This window comes from Otolemur garnettii, unplaced genomic scaffold (genome assembly GCF_000181295.1).
Source record: "Otolemur garnettii isolate 467f Iridium unplaced genomic scaffold, OtoGar3 scaffold00051, whole genome shotgun sequence".
Classification (NCBI taxonomy): Eukaryota; Metazoa; Chordata; class Mammalia; order Primates; family Galagidae; genus Otolemur; species Otolemur garnettii.
Genome location: NW_003852446.1, coordinates 5,045,033 through 5,059,336, shown reverse-complemented (window position 1 = coordinate 5,059,336; position 14,304 = coordinate 5,045,033). Strand labels below are relative to the sequence as shown.

The 14,304-nt window shown below is 37.1% G+C and overlaps 1 protein-coding gene and 1 non-coding gene across 9 annotated transcripts in view; one reads left to right on the top strand and one right to left on the bottom strand.

Moving 5' to 3' along the window:
• SH3KBP1 (SH3 domain containing kinase binding protein 1) overlaps positions 1-14,304 on the top strand; it is a 357,471-nt gene that overhangs the window by 221,117 nt on the left and 122,050 nt on the right. The gene's annotated exons all lie outside the window — the stretch shown is intronic.
• LOC111726000 lies at positions 7,366-7,472 on the bottom strand. Its single transcript, XR_002773905.1, has one exon. It is a non-coding gene; the product is annotated as a U6 spliceosomal RNA (small nuclear RNA).

The window sequence follows — 14,304 nt, the reverse complement described above, 5'->3', positions numbered from 1 at the left end:
TTCTGGGTGCTGTTGAACTGTTTTTTATAGCGGTGAAGATATTTGGCTAATTTTATAGTGGCAACCATTTATATGTATGTGCTCATGTATAAGTCAAATAAAGACACTAAATGATGTGACTTACTAGAAGTTTGCTAGTGAGAGATGGTCTTGTTTTTCCCTGGGAGTTGTTCATATTTGTCTACCTAAAAACAGAAGTCTGTCATTTTCCAAACACAAAATTCCCTAAATAAACCACAGAGTAAGTGAGGCTTATGATGTGTCATATGTCTTCCATAACCCTATCTCTCGTTGAAAAAAATTTTAAGGGGGAATTTGATGAGATCTATAAAATATGTCCCTTTATGTCTTTTTCTGTCAGCGTCAACTTAAACTATTTTCAAAATTACAAAGAAAAAGGGGGAGGGGAAATAGCATGGTGAAAAGAAAACACATTGTTTTAACACATTATTTTATTTTAAGAGAAGGAGAATTTCTTGAAAGTTTTTATAATGGTGTCTATTGCTTGCCTGGAAGAAAGAAAGAGGTGGATATTTGAGGGGAGTATAGGCAAGGATTGATTGAATAAAAATATTTTCATCTGCAATGGTTTGAGAGGATTTTCCTAAGAAAAGATATCTTATGTTTGCTGATCTCATTGCTGGGTGTCATCATTCTGAGTTCTGATTGATAAGTAGAAATCAGAATTAGGTATATATGTAAAATAAGATAACTCTTTTTTTTTAATTTTGCTTTCATTTTCTTTCTTCTTTTTTGTGGAGACAGAGTCTCACTTTGTGGCCCTCAGGAGAGTACTGTGGAGTCATAGCTCATAGCAACCTCCACCAACCCTTGGGTCCTTGGGTTTAAGTGATTCTCTAGCCTCAGCCTCCCAAGTAGCTGGGATTACAGGCACCTGCCAGAACGCCCGGCGATTTTTGGTAGAGACGGGGTCTCACTCTGGCTCATGCTGGTCTTGAACCTCTGAGCTCAGGGCAATCCACCCGCCTCGGCCTCCCAGGGTGCTAGGATTACAAGCGTGAGCCACCATGCCTGGCCAAGATAACAACTCTGTTGGAGAAATGAGTGAAAGTGTGATTGGTTATAAGGTGTGAGACATGGAAGTCTCAGCAGCAGCTCTCTCAAAGCTTCTCTGGCCCCCTTGGTTTAGGGCTTAGAGATTGGAAGGGAAAAATATCCCCTTCTGGTCCTAACAGCTGCTGTCTTGGTCTGTGACCTATAAGCTAATTGTCACACTGGTGAGCACTTCTAGAACCCTTTGCTTCTTTACATCTCAAAATAGAAATAGCTCTGTTACTTTTCTCATTGCAAGAGCTCTTTGTAATAATTATAATAATAATAATACAAATATGAAGAAATAAATAGAAATAATTCTCAATCCTATTATCTGGAAACAGCCCTGGTTAACATTTCATATGTATGCTTTCAGATCTTTTATTCAGAGCTTGAATATGATGTGTAGTACACACGTTACTCTTCATACAATAATGATGTCATATCAAATGCTGCCTCTTTTTAAAAACTTAACATATTATGGAACCCCTTTTCTGTCAGCCTTATGGTATCTGTAGGGTCTCCATCCATTGTAGAAATCTAACACTATTTATTGAACCAATCCCAACTTGATAACTATTTAGGCTACATCCACATTTTTACTATGAAAAGCAACATTTTTATATACATGTTCCATCCCTGATTATTTCTTCAGGCTGATTTTTTAAGAAGAGGAATTTCCAGGTCAGAGACTGACTTAATTCTGGTTGGTTTTGTTTTAAATAAAAATAACCTAAGTACATGGTAAAAAAAAAATTCCAAAAGAACAAAAGTAAGATTTTTCTCCTATTTTTCTCCAATCCTATGCATTTAGCTTTGCTTCTTGGTGGAAATCCTCATAAAACTTTTCTATGTATTCTTGTCAAAATGTAGAAATGGCTTTTTTATAGTGGTAAAATATATATAACATTTACCATTTTTAAGTGTACAGTTCAGTGGCAGTAAGTACATTCACAAAGTTGTGTGACCGTTATCACTATCTGCAGAACTTTATCATCTTGCAAAAATGAAACTCCATACCCATTAAACAGTAACCTCTCATACTCCTCTCCCACTACTAGCCCCTGGCAACCATCATTCTGCTTTCAAATTTCTATGAATTTGACTAGGTTTTTCACATAAGTGGATTAGTACAATAGTTGCTCTTTTATGACCAGCTTTTTTCACTTCCTCCATGTTGTAGCATGTGTCAGAATTTCCTTTCTTTTTAAGGCTGAGTAATATTTCATTGTATTGATGTAATACATTTTGTTTATTCATCTGTTGATGGACATTTGAGTTGCTTCTACCTTTTGGCTATTGTGAATAAAGCTACAGTGAACACTGGCATACCAATACCTGTTTGAGTCCTTGCTTTCAATTGTTTTGGATATAGTCCCAGAAGTGGAGTTGCTGGATCATATATTAATTCTAATTTTAATTTTGTATGGAGCTGCCATACTGCTTTCTACAGTGACTACACCGTTACATGTATACTCCCACCAGCAATGCCCAAGGATTCCAATTTCTCCACATATTTGCCAACATTTGTTATGCCCTGTTTTTTTATTTTTTAATTGAATTTTTAATTAAATCATACTGTTGATAGTAGCCATCCTAAAGGGTATGAAGTAGTATCTCATTGTGGTTAGAATTGGTGTTCAATGTGTGTTCATATTGCCTGTCACTAAACTAAAGGGGAAAAATGTTATTCTTTTCTTCTTGGAATGTTGAATTGGGGAAAAGTCTTTGGTCTGAAAATTACTGTTAACTAGATGATCATACACAATTCTAAGAATTTGCAAGTTGCCCAAAGGAAGAACTAGTTGCCCTTGTTGCCACAAACCCTGAAGAATAAAATGAGTGGAGTACCCACGTAGTTGCTTAGTTTCAGAGGTTTAGTGGTGACCAGGACTGTTTTTCACGTAGCCCCACCCAGTTACTTGAATCCATAACCAAAGATTTGTAGCGAGTGGATTCTCTGAAAAAAGATGACTTTTTCCTTTGTGCTATTGTTAATTCTAAGTGATACTACTTGATTCATCTTACATAATAGGGAAAGCCAGTTTTGTGACTGATTTTTCTCTCCTCACCTACTCTGGAGTTGCCAGAGGGTAGGAAATGAAAGTCTTTCCTTTTACAAATTATTTGCTAAATTGTTCATTTGGTTCAATTGATGTTCTTTGGAAGGATGGACTGAAATCTCTATAAGTATTTAATTATGGCCCTCTTTTTGTCTTTATTAACAATTATTTCATAATATTTGTACCTTTGGAGTTTGCAGATGCTTTTGGTTCCTGAAATTCAAAATTTTGAAAATTTCCAAGTGGTCATTAAAATTATCATGCCTTTGTACTTAGCTTGTCTCTTCCTCTCTGATAGTCTCATCAGTTATAAAACGACATTTTAACTAACTGGGTTTCAGTGAGATGGGATGAGTTTAATGCTATATGAAAACTGACAACTTTGAAACAACTGTTTGGCTTATTGGACTGCATGGTGGTATGTTGTTTCTTACATTTAAAAAATTCAGATCACAGATCAGTGAGTCAGTAACTTGGTTTTTGTTTTTGTTTTGTAGTTTTTGGCCAGGGCTGGGTTTGAACCCACCACATCTGGCATATGGGGCCAGTGCCCTATTCCTTTGAGCTACAGGCACTGCCCAGTAACTTTTTTTTTTTCTATAGCACTGGAGGCCATTTAAAAGCTATAGGATGTCATCTTTATTCCCAACTCAGGCTCTTAATGTTGGAGGTCAGATCCCAAATAAACATATACCCATAAATGTTCTAGAAACAAATGGAAGTATACCTATACTACATATACACCTAATAGCTATTTCTCTATCTCTAAACCTGGGCTATAAAATGGGCAATTCCAAAATTAAAAATATGCCAGAATTGCCTTTAAAGGGCATTTTTTCATCAAAAGGCCATGCTTAAGCCATTTTGCAAATGGCCTGTGATTTAAAAATATCACCTTACTTAAACTTACCCTTGAACTTTTAGTAATCAAATAGGCAGGGTTTGAAAAGTGGAAGTAGAAAGCTGCAGTCTGTATCATACAGAAATTGTGTTTCTGGTTTGTTCATTTAAGAGGAAGAAGTTAGAAGTGGTAAAAATGGATATACTGCCTCATTTTCTTTTTCTTTCACTTGCTAAGCATTTTCGTCCACCACTGATTTTAATATGTTTTGCTCCATTTGTTTTGGTAGCATCTGCTCTGTCTGTTCTTTTTATTTTGACTTCTTAGTTGGGGTTCTCATTTTGTCTTTCCACTAGAAGTAGCTTTTCCGAAACTTCTTGGGTACCTTTTCTAGACTACTAACAAAGTTGATAATAAGTGAAGTAATGATATACAAAGTAGCGAGATTTTACATCCTAGAGTCGTACAAACTTTTTTTTCCAGGTTTTTGGCCGGGGCTGGGTTTGAACCTGCCACTTCCGGCATATGGGACCGGCGCCCTACCCTTTTGAGCCACAGGTGCCGCCCCGAGTAGTATAAACTTATCCTCTTGGTTCAGTGCTTAGAACTGTCTAGAGTTACTGCATTAGAAGAGTTGGATGCCTTGCATATCTTACATGTCTAATTGTATATTTAATTTCTTTTTCTTCAAGTCCTAATACCCTCCCTACGCTCCAGTATTGCTAGAAGCAAAGAAAATAGACTTATGGTACTGTTGATTTTCAATTCAGAAGAGGCTGAAACTTTATAAAGGTGGTAACTCTATGCCTACATATGAAAATAATTTGCCTAAGCAATACATATTGCATTACTGATTTGCAGTATAGAGGTGAACAGAACATAATTAAATAAACCATCTTACTGAGCTTTCCAGTGAAGAGTTATAGGATCTCTAACATTTCAGGACACATTTTACGTTCAATGCCCAAGAGTTCAAACAACTCCAGGTTTTTCTGACCTTCAGTCATCAGTCATTAGGCAGGAGAGGAGAAAAGCAATCTGAATAAGAGAGGAAAAGGGGTCTTAAGAAAAGTAATGAGAGGCCAAAAGAGATACAGCTGGATTGGGGAGGGATCGCTAAGTTTCCAAGTAATAAAAGTGTTTTTACAGGGCCATAGAGCAGTGTGTTTATTGTGTAGCCCAACCCTGACTTCCTTCAAGCCCAACAGATATCAGATGAAGCATCTAACGTGGGTTGGTCATTTTGTCGGGAAATTGAATGGGCTAGACTAGTGAGGTAGGAGTATCCTAAGAGGTGATGACACAAGGCAGTGAAGATGCTCAAGGAACTACAGATCAGAAGTTGTGGGGAAACCGTGGGCATTATGCCAGAGAGAGACGAATAGAGTCTTTGAGGAAATGAAGAATTGTGTATGGTTTGGTGATTGACTGTTTTCTGGTTACACTGGTGGCTGAAAAGAGGGTGCCCTATTTAACATGAAGCATGGTGATCAGGTTAGGAATAAGGGAGAAGTGGCTAATACTGAGGATCGCTAAACTTGTCATTGTCCTTCACGAGTGAGGATGTGGAAACCTTTCACTGAAAGTCCCTGTAACTTTGGGTAGATAACCATCTGAAACCCATCTGCCTAAAATAGATTAAATGTAATATGTCAGGAGTAGGGACTTAAGGTATCAACTCCAGAAGTGCCATTTCTGAGTTTTGTCCTCCTTTGTCACTATTTTCTGTGAATCCATTTTGTGTTTTCCCTGTGTGACGCCTATACCAAATCTTTGGGGAAGGCACAAAAAGGAATTACTGCTCCTGGGAACTTACAAGTGGAAAACATTGAAATGGACATTCTTCATTGTGACAGAAAGGAACAAGGAATTTCTCAAGACAAGAAAACATTAATTTGAACATTTTTCTGTGCTGTGCACATTGTCTTCCATACTTCCCCTTAAAAATCAAAATACTCCTTTTGAAAAATAACAGATAACCACAAAAGGTTCCATTTAAGAAAGCACATAATTAAAATAAGTAATTTCGTGTTTTATTTTTTAAATGAGAGTTTTCTTCCCCTATATTTTATGTGGTTTGGTGCCTTTGTGTTTGTTATAGAGAAAGAAGAGACTGGGGAAATATTTTAGTACAGGAAAATGAGAAAATGCAAAATAAATAAACATGTATCGTTTGTTCAGATGGTGAGATTCTAATTTGCCTCAAAGTCAGGCATTCTAAAAAGAATTTACAGCTTTAGGAGGATTCTTTTCTTTCTCACAAGACTTTCTATTAAACTGAAGTTAAAATGAGTGAAGGAATGAATGACAATGAACAATAGCCAACTACAGGCTATATTGAACTTTTGCTCCAGCAGACCAGAAATTATTCTAACAAAAGCTTCTTCTAAACAGTACATTTACTCAATCTCTCCTCACCTCAAACTTGAATCTCATAAATGAAAAGTTAGTCTTAATTTTTTGAAAGTTAGCAAAATGAAAGTATGGTCAAGTGGAAGTGCTTATCAAATAGCTAAGAAATGAAAATATCCAAAATGTGTATAATTTTAAAATTATATTCTTAAGGAAATAGTTCTAACAGTAGCAGGGAAAAAATGGAACTTCAGAATTTGAGGGACCTGACTTTCATCATGCTTGTTTTTTCTCTCATTTGAGAAACTATTTGTAATAATTGCCTTGATTTAGATTTGTGTTTAAAGGGACTTTTTACTTGTGCACAGCTAGAGAACTGCTAGAAAATAAAGCAATTAAGCTATGGATTCTATGCAAATAGATCGCACCTCTTAAATAAATATTTCTTCAAATACTGGGAAATGGGAACTTTGTAAGCATTGTCTTTGATCATACATGAAAAACAATTACAAAGTGAAGTTAGCTCTTTTTTTTTTCATTGCCTTTCAGATGTATGAACAAGGAATTTATGGGTTTAATTAGAAGAGTAGGAAATATGTTTTTGACTTTGAAAACATTTGATAAAATGTCTCAATACTTTATTTGGAACAGCATTAATTGGAAATGACTTTATATTATCTACTTAGTCACTGAAGATATACATGTGAAAAACTATACATAAGGGGTGATGATAAATGGCAGGGAATGTTCCATATGGGTGGTGTCTTGTGAATTATTGTCATGACTCATTTTATATCTGATGTTCTTAATATCCTTACTAATGACTTGGAAGAGGAAATAGAATAACACATAAATGAAAGCTACATGTGATTTCTAGTTAGGAAGTGTTGCAAATCAAAACCAATCTTTTTTTTTTTTTTATTGAATGGTAACTATGTACATTAATGCACTTCTGGGGTACAGTGTGGGGTTTTCACATGCAATCTGAAATACTTCCATCAAACTGGTCAACACAGCCTTCATGTCATTTTCTCAGCGGTTGCTTTAAAACGTTCAAAAAATATGGAACGCTTCACGAATTTGCGTGTCGTCCTTGCGCAGGGGCCATGCTAATCTTCTCTGTATCGTTCCAATTTTAGTATATGTGCTGCCGAAGCGAGCACATCAAAACCAATCTTATGGAAAGACATCAGTAATATGGAGGGGCAGACCATCATTTTTAGCTACATTACTATAAATTATTAAAACTTTATTTTTTTCTGATTATAAAAGTAATAACTTGTTTGTAGAAACACTGGAAAGTTTAAAAAAAAAGTAAACAACACTGATAATTTAATCACCCTGAGGCAACCACTGTTAACATTTTTAAAATGTTTATTTTCAATCCTTTTGCCTTTAGTTGAGATCATACTGCATGCATAACTTTCCCTCACATATATAATTTTGCATCTTTTTCACTTAGCATTATATAAAATTTCCCATGTTATTATAAACTTTTTGTAAGCACCTCTTTCTTTTTCTTTTTATTGTTTTTAATTTTTTTAAGCATCTCTTTAAAATACTTGTGTTTAATGCTCAGTCTTAAGGCTGTAGATACAGAGACTATCTGGGAGAACTAGAATTTGGTGGTTACATTGATTCTCATCAACATTATGTTTAAATCTCCCATGTAGCAGCTGAGAACACAACACTTTCTTTACAACATAAAAATAATGTGGGAAAGCAGTTTGAGTTTGTGGGCTCATAGTGGTAGGCATCCTGCAAAGGCGGGTTGAATTTAATGTACTCCGTACAGGGTCCAAACAGGATTCCATTCTCCCTTCCTCATCTTGAAAGAAGCCTTTAAGAGATGCCTTTGGCAGGAGGCCTGGAGTCCAGGTAGAGGACTATGAATTCGGCTTTTCACATCTAAGTATCTGTCAGTAATTTCCACTAGTGGCTTTAGAAATCTGTACCACATGAGTTTATGTTCTTACTTGGCCCATTTCTTAACTGCCCTAGAAGGAGTATCTGTTTAGCCTAGTAATTTAGGATTTCTTCATCCATTACTGAATGGATGCCAAGCTTTGTAAAAGATGGCTTGGGGTAATTTTCTATGGTGGTGTGTTTGCTCCTGAGTATCAAAAGTCTCAATAAAGGCTTTCTGTTCTCTGACAACAGGCTTTTTTTCCCCAGACACACGCCTTGTTGTTTTTCCATCGCTAACAGTAGGTAACAGTTTGGATGCAGCCAGAAGCAGTTGGCATGGGCCAGTAGTTGAGGGGCTCCTAGGATGGTCTTCCGGCCATTCACTGTGGGTATCACCTTAACCGAAGCTTTCTTCATCTAAAAGCTCATTGTTATGTCTGCTTTTTCCTCCAAGGCCATGACTACATGGTGATTGCTGTTGCTTTTCTTCCCTTCTCATTTTTCAGCATTACCATTTTCCCCCAAAGCACATCTCTGCTGTGCGACTGTCTTGTAAAAGTTGCTTCCTACTCTGCAGTCCTCAAGCTGAGGAACAAGGCAGTTAACCTACTATTTTAAAAAGAAGCTATGTGATCAAAACAGTCGTAAAGAAGCATTATGCTGATTGATTTTCTTTTTTATTTAGTAAAATTCAATAACAGTAACAACAGCTAAGCACTTTACGTATGTACCTTTTTTGTTTAATCCTCCTAGAAAATCTATGACATACATATTATCATGTCCATTTCAGAAGAGAAAACTGAGGGAGAGAGAGGTTAAGTAGCTTGCCTAAAATCACATACCTGGTCAGTCTGCACTTCACAAGCTGATTCCTACTTAATACTAATTCACTCTTACTGCTGGACGCTGAAAGGTTTATCTGTTCCACAGTTATATCCCTAGCACCAAGAAAATGTATCACACACAGTCCTTTGTCCCTAACATCTAAATATTTTGTGATGAACATTGAGTTTCTTGCTGACTGAAGTGAATTAGGATCATTTAGCACCTTCAACGTACAAGGCACATGGAAGGATATAAAAATTACCAGAACTCAGGCCCTGCCTTCCAGCACTTACATTCTGGCCAGTTCAACAGACACACAGAGAAGTACCCATAAATGTAAGGTGGAGGATAGTGACTACAGTTCTAGAGATTCAAAGCAAGTGCAGTAGGAACCATGGTAGAGGTGAGAGAGAATTCTAACAGTTGGCCTCTAAGAGATTTTTTTTTTCGAGACACAGAGTCTTAAGCTGTTGCCCTCAGTAGAGTGCTGTGGCATGACAGCTCACAGCAACCTCAAACTCTTGGGCATAACTGATTATCTTGCCTCAGCCTCCCAAGTAACTAGGACTACAGGCGCCTACCACAACACCTGGCTATTTTGTTGTTGTTGCAGTTGTCATTGTTTAGCAGGCCCAGGCCAGGTTCGAACCCGCCACTCTCGGTGTATGTGGCCAGTGCCCTACCTACTGAGCTACAGGTACTGCCAACCTCTAGGAGATTTCATGGAACCCATACTCAATATAATATGAGTTCCCCTCATTGTTGAATATGTTTTACTAAGTAATAACTGAAGTGCCCTAAGCTTAATTTGACCTTTCTTTGAGGATCTCCATTCTTAAAAACAAAATATAAAAATAATATCATTGAACCTTCTTAAACAACCATTGGTGTAATTTTCTCCTCTGTTCATCTGTAAAATTGGTGGGGGGAGCTAACTAAACAAAGAACTAAGTGTTATTCTTTTTTTTAGCTGAACCCTGCACCTCCAGTATATGGGGCTGGTGCCCTACTCATTTGAGCCACAGGCGCCGCCCTAAGTGTTATTCTTTAGGAATCCATGGAGCAGATTCTCAGTAAACAATGAGTCCTACAATATTAAAGCTGGAGCTATTAAGCCTTAGCCAGATTTAGAGATTGTCTTTATGGCAACCAGTAGGTTATCTTTCGTAGCAGTGGAAGGGGTGTTTCTGGTAAGAATGAGGTGAATGAACACAGCAGGCATCCCTGAGGTGAAAAGCTTCTGGAAAAGGATAGTTTTGTTCTCTAAGTCACCTCATTAGAAGCAGACTGCACCCCTGATTATTTTGTATTTGGATGTTAGGTACCGGGATAGCAGAGTCTTATGAGCCAATTTTTTCCCAGTCAGAGAGTGACTTGCAGGAAAAGATAAGTAGGCCCTTTTATAAAATTGTGGTAAGATACAGAAAACATCGAATCTACCATGTTAACCATTTTTGAGTGTACAGCTCTGTGGCATAAAGTGTGGTCACACTGATGTGCAACCATCACCAGCATCCATCTTCACAACTCCTTTCATCTTGCACAACTGAAACTCTATACCTGGTAAACATTAATTCCCCACACCTCCTAACCCTGCAGCCCCTGGTACTTGCTGTTCTACTTTCTGTCTCTGTAAATTGGACTACTTTAGATACCTAGTATAAGTGAAATCATAGAACGTTTGTCTTTTGGTGACTGGGTATTTCACTTGGCACAATGTTCTTTAGGTTCTTCCACGTTATAGCGTGTGTCAGAATTTCCTTCCGTTTTAAGGCTGAGTATTCTGGTCATTATGTTTATATAAACATATATATTATATGTATTATATATTATACATATATATACAAATATATGGTATATATATATATAAATATAATGACCAGAATACTATATTATAATATATAATAAAAAATATATAGGGCATGTATTCCATTATATGCCCTAAGCCTTTTAAGTAGCAGTTTTACTGGAAGACAAAACAACAAAACATTGTTCTAAGTGTTTACCTGTTTTCTGATTAAAACTATTTCATTTCCCTCCTCTACTTTGAAAGACAGAAAAGCTTCACTGGAAATTTCTTCTGGGGAAAGAAATTTCCCATGTTTATCTTTAGCTCAAGACATTTTTGGAGACATATTTGACTGTTTACTTAAAATTTATCAGATTAGAAAGAGACTTTTTCACATGTGTCAAGAAGATCTCATGTGTCTGTTTTTAAAAAATATTTTAGTTTTCAAATGGTAGATTGATTGGTGTTTTAACAGGAAGCTAACTGTTCAAAACTATCACAGACCTATTATTTTTCCACTAAGTGTTTCTATACCAGCATTAGAGCACTGAGACGCATTCACTGTGATGCTTTCCATTAGGGTAGATTCTCCACGACAGTTCTCTGAGTCTCTGTATCTGTCTCTTTGATTCTCTAATCAGTCTGAATTTAATGTTTTTTTGCACATGATTGCCACTCAGTAACTAGTGGCATGCTGCCATAGTTACTGAGTCTCCATATAAGAGACTCAAAAGCATAACAGTATGCTCAAAAGCATAGCAAGTATTTTTCCATCGTATACAAACCAATTCACAATCACTGATTTATCCCTGTGGTGGCCATAAACTGCAAATAGGCAGTCTAAATGTTTATCACGCCTTTTTTCCACATCCTTAATTTCACTGCCTTACTTGGATTATTGTGTCAACCCCTTAAATGTCTCCTTGGCTTTTGTATGTCCTTTCCTTTCTTCTTCACTCCTCTCAATACCACCAGATCAGCGGTCTGAAAGTTATAAATTTGATTGCACTACATTCTGCTTACTTTTCATGACTACTGCCTTTATGATAAAGCACACACTGTTATATTGACCCTGCCTTACCTTGCTGACCTCCACAGCCCAAGCAGCCCTCCCTTTGCAGCCCCCACTGTGATATCCCCCTCCCTGCCCACTCCCCACCCTTGTCACCCCCATCCTACACTGGGTAACCCTAATTCCCACCTTGCTTCCTGCTTCTCTTCAACTAAAATTCCTTTTCCACTATTCTCTACTTGGCAAATTCTTACTCATCCATCAGAATTTAACTTAAGCTACCTCTTGCCGTGAGGCTTATTTCTCCTTGTATGTTTGTTAGTGGCTTCTTTTTCTTCTTTTCTATACATATCTTTATTGTAGTGTTTATCCCTTTGCACTATGAGGCTCTATTAATGAGTCTTGTCTCTGTTGCTCAGTTTTGAGCTCATTGAAGATCTGGGACTCTGCCCATCTTATCTTTGTGGCTGCGGCATTCAATGTAGATCAAGGCTTATGGTAGTTCCAGAAAAAAATGCTGAATCAGTGAGTGAATAAGTGACTGAAACAAACGTTCATTTTAGTGGTATATAGGAAGACTGAAGAAAAGAAAATGTGGCTGTGCCCTCAAGTCTCTCTCTCTTACACATAAAATATGTCACTAAGTATGAGATACACATCAGTAGAAAATGTCCCTGAAAGCTGAGTTTCATGAACGTTTGAGTCTTAAAGGTGAGGTGGGATTTAAATATATTTAGGGAGGAGGTACCATTCCCAGGTAAGGAAAACAAACAGCCTGTGCTATGTCATGATTGAATAAATAAAAATATTTTGGATCTGGAAAGGATCTTTGTGTGTTAATTGAATTCATACAGTTACCTTCATGTCACTGGATGAACAAACCCCAACCAACTCCATAATATTCATTCTTGCCATATCATCTTTTTCTCTCTCCCTTACCCACCCTCTTAAACTTTTCAAAATACATCTAAAGGGAAGGCATTGTTAATCAAAAGATAAAAAAACTAATCCTCTGGTAGAGGGAATGTTTACAATTTTTCTTTATCTGTCCTAACAGTGGAAAATAGTCTCTTAAAGTGTAATGGCAAATAGTGTTTTGTCGAAGTGGTATATGAAATGGAAATTTACTTTGGCTTATTCATCCTCTGTGAATAAGATGATCCTGCAACAAAATAGCATGCAGGCTCCTCCCTCGGGAATAGTGAGGGTAAAATATAAACAGTGTTTTCCTATACTGTCAGACATTTAGAGAGCTGCCTTCTATGATTTTAATATCATCTGACTGTATATTCTCCACCTCATTGAGCGCTTAAGTTGGTTTTGATTCTGTTGTCAACGCTGCGTTTCCCTAGCATGAGGAGAAACCCCTATTAAACCTTCATAAAGTTATTTTGCCTTGACAAAGAGACAATTCTGCCTCTCCTGTGACTGTGACTGTGCTATATGGTTCTTTCCAAGTATTTTTAGGACATAGTCTTTAGAGGTGTTCAAAAGGCAAACAGATGAACCAAATGATCAGGTCCTGGCAGAAGTCTTTAGAGGTGTTCAAAAGGCAAACAGATGAACCAAATGATCAGGTCCTTTCAGAATTTGGCTGAAATTTTACTGAAACACACACAAATGAACACATGTCTCTGTGCAATGTACAAATATAAAATAGACTTCGTGTGTATTTGTGCAATAGAATGATAGATATTAAAGTTTTTATTGAGCAGATTGAAAGAGTAAATCCTGGAAGACCTGATGGAAGGATCTAAGATGGGACCAGGTGTTTTGTATCCAGAGGAAGTTCCATACTAGTCTTCAGAGCCCAAGAAAAAGATGAGGGCTGTTGGGAGACATGGTGAGTGGCAGCAATTAGGAGTAAACTCTGGAATTTGTTCTGGACTTTGGGAATTTACATGAACAACTATTCAGAAGCAGTATATTCTGAGTGCTTTGGTGTAGATACAATAAGGGGTGATAATGGAAGGTGATTAGGAGTTGAGTCTTATGAGAGATCAAATGATGCAGATTAAGTCTGGGGCCAGAATCCTCACCTAGAAAACTACTGGAATAGTTCCTGTGACGGTTACAAGACTCGACTGGGGTCAAAGAAGAAGAGGATGAATTTCGAAGCAGAGCCTTGGTGATGGATTGGATATGGGAAGGTGCAATAAGAAGATGACCCAGGGTGAGTTTCAAATTGTGAGCCTAGGAGACAGGATGAACAAGAGAATTTAGAAAGGCAAGGTGATGCTGTTCACTCAGCTATTCCATAGGCTACACATTCTTGGGATATGTTGATGGGTATGACAAGAAGTAGAAATTCTGTGAACAGATCAGTTTGGAAAACACTGAGATTAAGTTAAGGATACAGTTAAACTGTAACTACAGGACTTCTCAGAGCCTTTAATGTGCTATAATTCATTGTTTAGAGTGAGTATTCACTGTTTCCCAAATTTACAGATTATAAGTTTGG